At 50.4% G+C, this 10612-nt stretch overlaps 1 long non-coding RNA gene across 1 annotated transcript; it reads left to right on the top strand.

The window, feature by feature from the left end:
* The first annotated feature begins 7294 nt into the window (after positions 1 to 7294).
* LOC103593773 lies at positions 7295 to 8848 on the top strand. Its single transcript, XR_550780.1, has 2 exons — positions 7295 to 7629; positions 8418 to 8848. It is a non-coding gene; the product is annotated as an uncharacterized LOC103593773 (long non-coding RNA).
* The last annotated feature ends 1764 nt before the right edge of the window (positions 8849 to 10612 follow it).

Raw genomic sequence — 10612 nt, 5'->3', positions numbered from 1 at the left:
CGCACCCCGCCTAGGGACGTGGTAAGTCGGGAAGCGGTGCGGAGGTGCTGTCTGCTCAGTGACTCTCCTCTCTTCCCTTCTGTCCCGCCCCCCACCCCCACCCCCGCACGCTTTCCTGGCTCGCAGGTAGAGTCCTGGGGGCAGATTGGCCAATGTTGAGATGTAAAAATTCTCTTTAAAACCCTAGGCCTTCCAGCTTCGAGAATTTGAGAGTTCGCCAGGGGTCTGACCCCATCCCTTCGTCAGCCTCAGTTTCTCCCAGCTAGCCCCTCATTCCCAGGTGTCTTTCGTGCCTCTCCCCATGACTTATCTAAACTGCAAAGTCCTGGTGTAAACAATTCGCTGGTAACTGCCCACCCTCTTCAACCCCAAACTCACTGTCAGTCCATGGCTGGGGGTTGGGGACGGTGGTGTTAGAGACGCCAGAGTGTGAGTGGACGGGGCACAGCTGGCTTTAGTGAGGCTGCAGACTCACAGAGGCAGAGATAGGGGAGAAGGGCTTAGAACCATTATCCCCTCTCCCCACCTCTCACTTCTTTACCCCACTTTCTGTGGTAACGGGGCCGTTCCTGTACTCGGGGCCGAGTAAGCTCCCCTTAGCTCATCTCCACTTCCATCCAAGGGCCAGTAAAAATTCAACATCATTCAGCCACATATAGCTGAGAATAGAGCGAAAAATAAACCCTAACTCTAAGTGGCTCCAATGAGGAGTAGAGCAAGAGGTGAGATGTCAAGGGTGAGAGGAGACCCTTCTTTGGGCACCCACTTTTAAAAGGGCAGGAGGCTGTGCTGCCAGTATGGGGAAGAGAGAAGATCTGGCTCTGCTGGCTGGCTAAAAGCTGTCCTGCTGGAGGCCCCAGGGAATGTGGCAGCCTTGGAGACCCTGAGTTTCTTCCTCAGGTCTCTATTGACACTGCTCACTATGCCTGCAGCATGCAGCCTTGAACCCCAGCAGAGCCTAGTGTACCATCCTCAAGCGGATTTATTGTATTTGCAAGAAAATGCCTTGGGAGACCCTTTTGCACCTTCTGTGTCATTTAGGATGCTCTGGCCAGTGTTTGGCACACAACAGGTGCTCAGTAAGTGCTGACTTGACTCCATGCCTGGCCCTCCAGACCAGAACTTAACTCCTCTTCCTGGCTCCCATAACTCAGAGTGGGGGTGGGGGATAAGACCTGGCTCCCATAAGTCAGAGTGGGGGTGGGTTAGAAACTGGCCTGAGCTCTGGCCTTGACCCTTTGCCTGGAAGCCCCACAACAGGCCCTTGCGTGAGGAGCTGAGCTCTCCAGTAGTGTCTAGGACCTTGAGACTGGAAGTTTATTTTGAGATTTGAAGCTCCAAAGTGGCAGATCCCAGAAAACCTCTTCTCTGGCTCCGAATTTGTTCTCTAGTTAAGTGGTTGAGTGTAGCTCTTGCAGTCAGCTGGCTCCTACAGCCTGGGGTTCCTCCTGGGGAGCTGGGGACTCAGAGGGGAGGAAAGAAAAAGGAGGAGCAAAGACCCATCCTGGGTTGTCCCCCTGTAGGGCAGAGGTGGCCTGTAAGCTGTGGAGAGAAGTCTTGTCCCCTCACCCACTTCCCTCCCTCTCAGAGCTGCTGATGTTTCTGGAGGCCTCCTCAGCTCAATAACATGCTTTAATAGTTGAGCATCTATGTTGTGCCAAGACAAGGTCCCGCTTGACTATGAAGACAGCTGAAGCCAAAGAAAGGGGCTGCAGAAGTGAGTTTGGGGCCCATGTGGGCGAGTCCACTCAAGGTTAGGACTGATGTGATCATCTCCAGCTCCCCACCCCACAACCCAAACCCATATGTAGAAATAAACACATGGCCAGAGTCACACCCAGGTCTAAACACACAGGGGAGTCTGGGAGAGGCTGCTGGAGCTGCCCTGCTTATGGGGTGGGACTGGGCTTGGAGGAGGTGAAAGAGTGGTCCAAGGAAAGGGGCCTGGCCAGGAGTGAGCCTAGGCTCACTCCTCTCCCACCTGCCCCTCTCAGGGAAATTCAGCATAGAGCCTGTGCCTTTCTAAAGAAATTGCAGGGCCAATTGGAGCCTACCTGACAGAAAGAGAGAGAAGAGGAGGGAAAAGAGTCTGCTGGCTGGCAGAAGGGGATATGGTTCTGGTTCCTGTGACCAGAATGCTGGCCCTGCATGGTCTCTGTATTTCAACGCTCTCCCACTCCCATCCAACTCCACCCCAGCTCCCACTTTCCACACCCCCATTCCCAGAGTGGTAGGCACCCTCTACCTTGCACAACTTGGACCACTTCTCAAACCTTACCTATTTCTTCCTCTGTAGCTCACTCTCCAGCTGCCTGGCCCCCTTGCTGTCCCCTGCACACTCGCTCACTCCTGCCCTAGGTCTCTGTACTGGCTCTTCCTCTGTGGGAAATGTTCTTCCCCAAGAATCTGCCTGGCTGGTTTCCTCAGCTCCTTCAAGTCTTTGCTCGTGCCTACCCTGATCATCCTAGTTACAGTTGTGACACATCCTCTTTACTCTGCTCTAATTCAACAAATATTATGTGCTAGGATCGTGCTTGGCACTACGGACACATCCTCAAAGCAAAACAAAACAATTTCTGCCCTCATGGAGTTTAGGTTCTTTTGGGGGAAGATAGACAATAGACAGTAAACATCAGACACAAATATATAATATGTTAGAAAGTAGTAAGTGCAGTGGGAAAAAATAGAGCAGGGTAAAGAGGATGTGTCACAACTGTAACTAGGATGATCAGGGTAGGCACGAGCAAAGACTTGAAAGAGCTGAGGAAACCAGCCAGGCAGATTCTTGGGGAAGAACATTTCCCACAGAGGAAGAGCCAGTACAGAGACCTAGGGCAGGAGTGAGCGAGTGTGCAGGGGACAGCAAGGGGGCCAGGCAGCTGGAGAGTGAGCTACAGAGGAAGAAATAGGTAAGGTTTGAGAAGTGGTCCAAGTTGTGCAAGGTAGAGGGTGCCTACCACTCTGGGAATGGGGGTGTGGAAAGTGGGAGCTGGGGTGGAGTTGGATGGGAGTGGGAGAGCGTTGAAATACAGAGACCATGCAGGGCCAGCATTCTGGTCACAGGAACCAGAACCATATCCCCTTCTGCCAGCCAGCAGACTCTTTTCCCTCCTCTTCTCTCTCTTTCTGTCAGGTAGGCTCCAATTGGCCCTGCAATTTCTTTAGAAAGGCACAGGCTCTATGCTGAATTTCCCTGAGAGGGGCAGGTGGGAGAGGAGTGAGCCTAGGCTCACTCCTGGCCAGGCCCCTTTCCTTGGACCACTCTTTCACCTCCTCCAAGCCCAGTCCCACCCCATAAGCAGGGCAGCTCCAGCAGCCTCTCCCAGACTCCCCTGTGTGTTTAGACCTGGGTGTGACTCTGGCCATGTGTTTATTTCTACATATGGGTTTGGGTTGTGGGGTGGGGAGCTGGAGATGATCACATCAGTCCTAACCTTGAGTGGACTCGCCCACATGGGCCCCAAACTCACTTCTGCAGCCCCTTTCTTTGGCTTCAGCTGTCTTCATAGTCAAGCGGGACCTTGTCTTGGCACAACATAGATGCTCAACTATTAAAGCATGTTATTGAGCTGAGGAGGCCTCCAGAAACATCAGCAGCTCTGAGAGGGAGGGAAGTGGGTGAGGGGACAAGACTTCTCTCCACAGCTTACAGGCCACCTCTGCCCTACAGGGGGACAACCCAGGATGGGTCTTTGCTCCTCCTTTTTCTTTCCTCCCCTCTGAGTCCCCAGCTCCCCAGGAGGAACCCCAGGCTGTAGGAGCCAGCTGACTGCAAGAGCTACACTCAACCACTTAACTAGAGAACAAATTCGGAGCCAGAGAAGAGGTTTTCTGGGATCTGCCACTTTGGAGCTTCAAATCTCAAAATAAACTTCCAGTCTCAAGGTCCTAGACACTACTGGAGAGCTCAGCTCCTCACGCAAGGGCCTGTTGTGGGGCTTCCAGGCAAAGGGTCAAGGCCAGAGCTCAGGCCAGTTTCTAACCCACCCCCACTCTGACTTATGGGAGCCAGGTCTTATCCCCCACCCCCACTCTGAGTTATGGGAGCCAGGAAGAGGAGTTAAGTTCTGGTCTGGAGGGCCAGGCATGGAGTCAAGTCAGCACTTACTGAGCACCTGTTGTGTGCCAAACACTGGCCAGAGCATCCTAAATGACACAGAAGGTGCAAAAGGGTCTCCCAAGGCATTTTCTTGCAAATACAATAAATCCGCTTGAGGATGGTACACTAGGCTCTGCTGGGGTTCAAGGCTGCATGCTGCAGGCATAGTGAGCAGTGTCAATAGAGACCTGAGGAAGAAACTCAGGGTCTCCAAGGCTGCCACATTCCCTGGGGCCTCCAGCAGGACAGCTTTTAGCCAGCCAGCAGAGCCAGATCTTCTCTCTTCCCCATACTGGCAGCACAGCCTCCTGCCCTTTTAAAAGTGGGTGCCCAAAGAAGGGTCTCCTCTCACCCTTGACATCTCACCTCTTGCTCTACTCCTCATTGGAGCCACTTAGAGTTAGGGTTTATTTTTCGCTCTATTCTCAGCTATATGTGGCTGAATGATGTTGAATTTTTACTGGCCCTTGGATGGAAGTGGAGATGAGCTAAGGGGAGCTCAAGTGTGGGTAAATAGCTCTTCCTCTGCCCTGGTCTATCCCCCAGAAGGCCCCCCTTCCCTGGGCCCCTTTGGCGATGACCTTCTCTTTTTCCCAGTGGGTGGGAGGTGGTGTGGATGGTAATGAGCAGAGAGAAAGGCCAAGAAGGGGCTGGGGGGAGGTTTGGATGGGAGTCAAGGAATTCCTGAGCCTGCTGCTTGCACAAGGGGCCCTGAGACGCTTTTCCTGAGATTTCTTTGCAAACCGAGGCAGGGCTCATTTGAAATGAGGCCAGGTTCACAGAGGCCCCTAGTACCCCACCTCCTGCCTTGCTGCCCCATGCAGGTGTCTGGGGGCAAGAAGTGAGCTTGGGAAGAACTAAGTGGCTTTTAAGGGGGAAGGGTGAGGATCCATGCTTTGAACACAGCCTAGCTGGCCTCTCCTTGGTATTTATGAGCTCCCAGGCGAGGTGTGGAACGTGTCTCAAAAAGGCCAGGCCAAGCTGGCTTTGGAGGGAAGGAGCATCCAGCCCCAAATCAGGGAAAGGGGCTTGGTGTGGCAGGACCCCTTTCCTCCCAGCTAGTGGCTGAAGGGAAAGGGGAGGCAGCAAACTGCTCCCCAGGGGACCAGGAAAAAAGGAAGAGAGGGATGTAACAGGGAAGGGAAAGGAGGAGAGGAGGTTTAGGAAGGCGGGACCATGGGGGCAGAGCATGGGGGGGGGGTCTGGAGCCTTTTAGCACTTTGGCTGTAATCAGACTGGAGCCAGGCGGTGGGCGGGCTGACGGCCATCCTGGGCGGGTGGCCCAGGTTCTGTGTGAGGCCAGTGGATGTGCTGCTGAGATCCTGGGTGGTCACTGAGCAGACTCTTTCCAAGGGAGGGTTCCCACTTTGCCCTCAGCCCCCCTTTCCCAATCTGCCTGTATCAAATAGGCTAAGCATTGTGTTCTCTTTCTCTCCCTGCTACCTGTTCTGGGCCCCAGAATGATCTGGAAGAGCAATTTGCTTCCAAAGAACAAAACTCTGCAGAACCCACTCTCTGCCTCCCTTCTGCTCTGCTTCCTCCACTCTGCCTCTTGTTCTCATGCTCTCCATGTCTCTTCTCTGTCTCCATCTGTCTGGCTTGCTCGCTCACTCACGCTCGCTCTCTCAAGTTTCTGTCATCTTGTGTCTATTCTTCTCTTTGTGTTTGTCTCCCTGTCTTCATTTGTCTCTCTGTGTGTCTAAGTCTGTCTGACCTTCCTCCCATCTGAATGTCCGTCTGTCCCCCCTTTCTGAGTCTCTGTCTCTTGTCTCTCTCCCTGTCAGTGTCACTCCCTGTCTCTCAGTCTGTATCTGTCTCTCTGACATTCTCCATCTCCCTCTGTGAATCACCTGTCTTGCTCTTCTTTCACCCTCTCCATCTCTCACTGCACGTCTTTTCTGACCCTCTGTGGTTTTCTCATTCTGTGTGTGTGTGTGCACACGCGTATGCGTGCACACGCCTCTCTAGATTTTCCTTGGTGTGTATCTTTGTTTCTCTTTGTCTTTGTCTCTCTCTCTCTTTCTTTTGCCCTCTGTCTCACATCTCCTCCTTGCAGCTCTTGCAACAGTACAAAGTGCACTGGGCCAGAAAAAGTCAGAAAACCTGCGTTATTTCCCCCCCAACTCAGCCATGCACTGTTTTGCATGACTCCGTAAGTCACTTTTCCACTTGAAGCCTCAGTTTCCAGGCTGGTGAAACAAGTAAGGTGGAGATTTAGCTCCCTCTGTGCAAGCTCTTTCTGTCTTTATCTCTCTCCTTTCTTGTAGCCCCGCCCACCCTGTTGTTCCCAAACGCCCTGCTTCTCTGCTCCCTAAATTTGACCCAAAGTCAAGACTCCAGCATTCTAGGGACTCCAGTGGGGAGGGGTCTCTGATACTGTCAGCCAGAAGGTCCCCAAAGGAGGAGGACTCACTCCTTCACCCCCTTAAACATCAGAGTAGACAAGGTCCCTTTCTGGGGCCATGTCTGGGATACAAACCAGATTAGCTCATCTCTCTAATCCTCTTTGTGCTGGGGCCTCTGCCAGGCAGGGACACCCACAGCGCAGAGCGAGGGTGTGTTTTTGAGTTTGTGTGTGCAGATTCTCGGAGAAGGCAGGACACTCAAGGTTCTCCTCCCTCTGTTACCCCCTCCTGCCTGAAAGGCCCAAATCAGCAGCTTCCCTGTGTAGCGACATCATCAGGCTTGAGCCAAGTCAGGTTTTCTGTGATTCCAGGCTGCTCTCCCCACGTCCCTCGAATTTCCTTCTCTACAGCTTCTCTAGCACAAGACTGATCATTCCAGCCGTCCCCTGTTCCTGAACAGCACAGGGCCCACCCCTTCTCCACAAGGAGCCCATGGCCTATGTGTATGTGCTCTTCTCCAGTCACCATAGGAGAAGGGTCTTTCCATCCCTTCTTGAAAAGCCTGTAGTGTCAAGCTGGGCACAGGGGACACCGGGGACGGGGCGTGGGGGGAATGGGGAGAGTAGGCTGTCCCTGGGCTTCACACTACAAGTTAGAGAACTCCAGCCCTTCTCCGAAGTTTCGAAGTTTCATTTGGAGAGGTCTCTCTTGGCTGATAAGATCAAAGCATTCCCTCTGCCAAATCATTACCTTATTTTTGAAGCAATTACAGAACTTATTGTATCGATTAGCCCGGTCTCCAGCTGCAGCCATTTATCGCTGTCTCTGTACGTTTGCAGAGTAAAGGGTCTGCCCGGCCCAGCCAGCCAGACCTGAGAGCGGAGCGCAGCGTGCAGGGCTAGGCTCCGGCGGGGCCCGGGGAGCTGTCCGGCTGCTTTCAGCAGGGACGGGCAGTGGAGGGCACCGGGGTGGCACGCTTCCGAACAGGAGAACCGGCGCCCCGCCACTGCCGCAGGATCGCTCTTGCCCGCGGGCGCCACACCTGCGGGCCTCCTGCTGCCCAGGAGAAGGAACCCACAGAGGCTGCAGTGAGGACGAGACTGCTCAAGCCAGGCCAGGGCCCGGGGCTCTGCGGAGGAAAATGCTGGAGCCGAGCCAAGACGCCGGCCCCTTCCCGAGCCGCCGGTGGGTGACTCACTCTGTGGGCCGAGCGCCCCTTCGTGGCGTTTGCAGGAAGGGCATGGCAGCGTGAGCTTCGTCTTGGGGACCCCTGCGTTTCACACGCGGAGGGAACTTTAGGAGGGGCGTGGCACGAGGACGTGGGCGTTCCCAAGAGTGCGGGAGTATGATCTCGTGTGCCTCTGCCCACTCCAACCCCCTCCAGGTTGGGGTCAGGTGGGGGGTTCCCCAAGAGCAGCGGGTCCAAACGTTTTGGTCTCAGGACCCCTTTACACTCTTAAAAATTATCGAAGACCCCAAAGAGGTTTTGTGTATGTGGGTTATAGCTATCCATATTTAAAATTAACATAAACACAGGAACCAACTGAAAAAGCTCCCAATGGCCAAAGCTGGACAATTTGAACAACAAAATGAAAGTTTAGAATTGTAAGCCAAAGTATAAAATAAATATCCACACTGATGTAAACAAATGATTGAATTAAATAAATAAGTGGGCGAGAAGAGACAACTCTCCCATGTAGAAGAATTCCAAATAATTTATGTAGATGCTCTCCCCTCAAGGAGTGAAGTATAACTCCCTACTCCCTACGTGTGGGTTCTGCACTGTGACTTTACAGTACAGGAAGGGGATGTGGAGGGGAAGAGCAACGCCACGGTGGGGAAACCTGACAAATGCTATCTCAGCCAGGTGGCCGAGGTCAACTTCACCAGTGTCAGGTTGATAGTATGTACCTTTGGTATGATCTGATGAGAATAACACTTTATCTCTGTGGTTGTCCTCTCCATAACCCCAGTCTAATCATGAGAAAAACACCAGGCAAGTTCCATCAGAGGGATCTTCTGCAAAATACCTGACCAGTACTCAAAACTGTCAAGATCATCGAAAACAAGGAAAAGACTAAGAAACTGTCACAGCCACGAGACACTTGAGGAGACACGACAAATAAATGTAATATTGTATCCTGGAAGGGATCCTGGAAAAGGAAAAGGACATTAGGGAAAAACTGAGGAAATCTGAGTAAAGTATGGACTTTAGGTAGTAATAATGTCTTAATATTGGTTTAGTAGTTGTGACAAATGTACCGTACATTTCTAATGTAAGTAAGATGTTAATAACAGAAAACTGAGTGTGTGATATATGGGCACTATGTACTATCTTTGCAGTCTTTCTGTAAATTTAAAATTGTTCTAAAAAATAAAATTTGTTTTAAAAAATTAAAATGAAGATATTTAAAAATACTTTAATTTATTTAAATTAGCAACAATAAACCCAATTTTGTTAATATATATATATATAACTTCTCAAAATAGTGTACTTGATTTTCATACCCCTTTACCTGTTCCTCTCCACCCCCTCTCCTCCCCCCCAATCTTGTTAATATTAATACTATGTTTTTATGAAAAATAACTAATTTCCAAAACAAAAATAGTGAGAAGAGTGGCATTATTTAACATTTCAGCAACCATCTTTAAGGTCTGGCTTTATCGCAGGATTGTTATATATGCTTCTATATTCAGTTTTTTGTGATACTACTTGTCATGTAGGCTCTGAAAAAACCCCACTGTGCATTCATGAGAGAATGAGGGTAAAAAAGGCAAGTAACATTTTAGTATTACTGTAAACCTCTTTGAGAACTGCCGCCTTACCAATCTCATCTGTTTCTGTGATTCTAGATCCCCCATTCAAAGTTCCTAATTTTGGCATCTCTTCTGGGTTCTCTGATCATGTCTGTCATCACACCCCCACATTTCCCCAATCAACTACCCTTTCAAGACTTCCTAGTTTGTGTCAACATGGCCATAATGCCTCTAGTCATAGCAGCTTTGTGGAATTAATGGGCAAGACACTGTGCTCCCCCTCAGGCAAAATTATTTAGCTGTGAGACAGTTGCCCCTCTCATTTTTCCTAAATATGCTGAGAAATGTCACAACCCCTAGAGTAGTGAGTGCGTGATAAATGATTGTTGGATGACTAGAGACAATTCTGAAGTCAGAGCTCTCTCTTTCGGATGAAATTTCCTTCTCACCCCTGCATGGTTGCTTGAGTTTCCACTATGCAATAATAACGCTCTGTGGTTTATTAAGTTTCACATTTGCTTTCCTTTAGCAAAGATTAGTTTCTCTCATTGCTACAGTCAGGTAAACCCGATTTGACCAAGAGATACACCTTTAGGGCACTTTCCTGACTTCAGAAATGAGGTATGGGGGTATTCAATTTCAGTAGAGATGTTCCTGTCCACAGAATGCTATTCACAAACCACAGAGACTGCTGTCCTGTCAACCAAATAACCAATTTTGTCGGTCAACCTTGCGCAAGTAGCTCTTGCAGCTTCAGTCTCTCAAAGGACCAGGTGACACTGTCATTTTTTCTGCATCATCTTGGATGCCTTTGTGCCTCATCTTTAATTATAATCACATCCTGTCAATTCTTTTTTTTTTTTTTTTCCTTTAAAAGATGACCGGTAAGGGGATCTTAACCCTTGACTTGGTGTTGTCAGCACCACACTCACCTAGTGAGCTAACTGGCCATCCCTATATGGGATCCGAACCCGCGGCCTTGGTGTTATCAGCACCACACTCTCCCGAGTGAGCCACGGGCCGGCCCCTGTCAATTCTTTTTTTAATGTTTCTCCTATCTGCTTTTCCATTGCTATGGCCACTACACTCATCTAGTCCTTAAACCCTTGTACCTGAGCTACCAAAGATACTCCCACTGGATCTGGCCAACCTGCAGCCAGACTCTATTCCCTACATGTCTCCTTTTATCACACTGCTCCCCCAGTAAAAACCTTCACTGGTTTCCCACTGCTTAACTGATGAAGTAGCCACTCCTCATCCTGTTATCTAAGACCTGAGATAATCCGTCTTCTCTTAACTGCTGCTGCCCCCATCTGTAAACCTTCTGCTTCAGCCAGAAAGGGATTCATTCTGTCCTCTGAATATGCTCTATGCTTCCTCAACTCCTGGAAGATTTTATTTTAATTCATTT

Source organism: Galeopterus variegatus, unplaced genomic scaffold, assembly GCF_000696425.1.
Source record: "Galeopterus variegatus unplaced genomic scaffold, G_variegatus-3.0.2 Scaffold1415, whole genome shotgun sequence".
Taxonomy (NCBI): Eukaryota; Metazoa; Chordata; class Mammalia; order Dermoptera; family Cynocephalidae; genus Galeopterus; species Galeopterus variegatus.
This window is presented reverse-complemented; position numbering and strand designations above follow the sequence as displayed.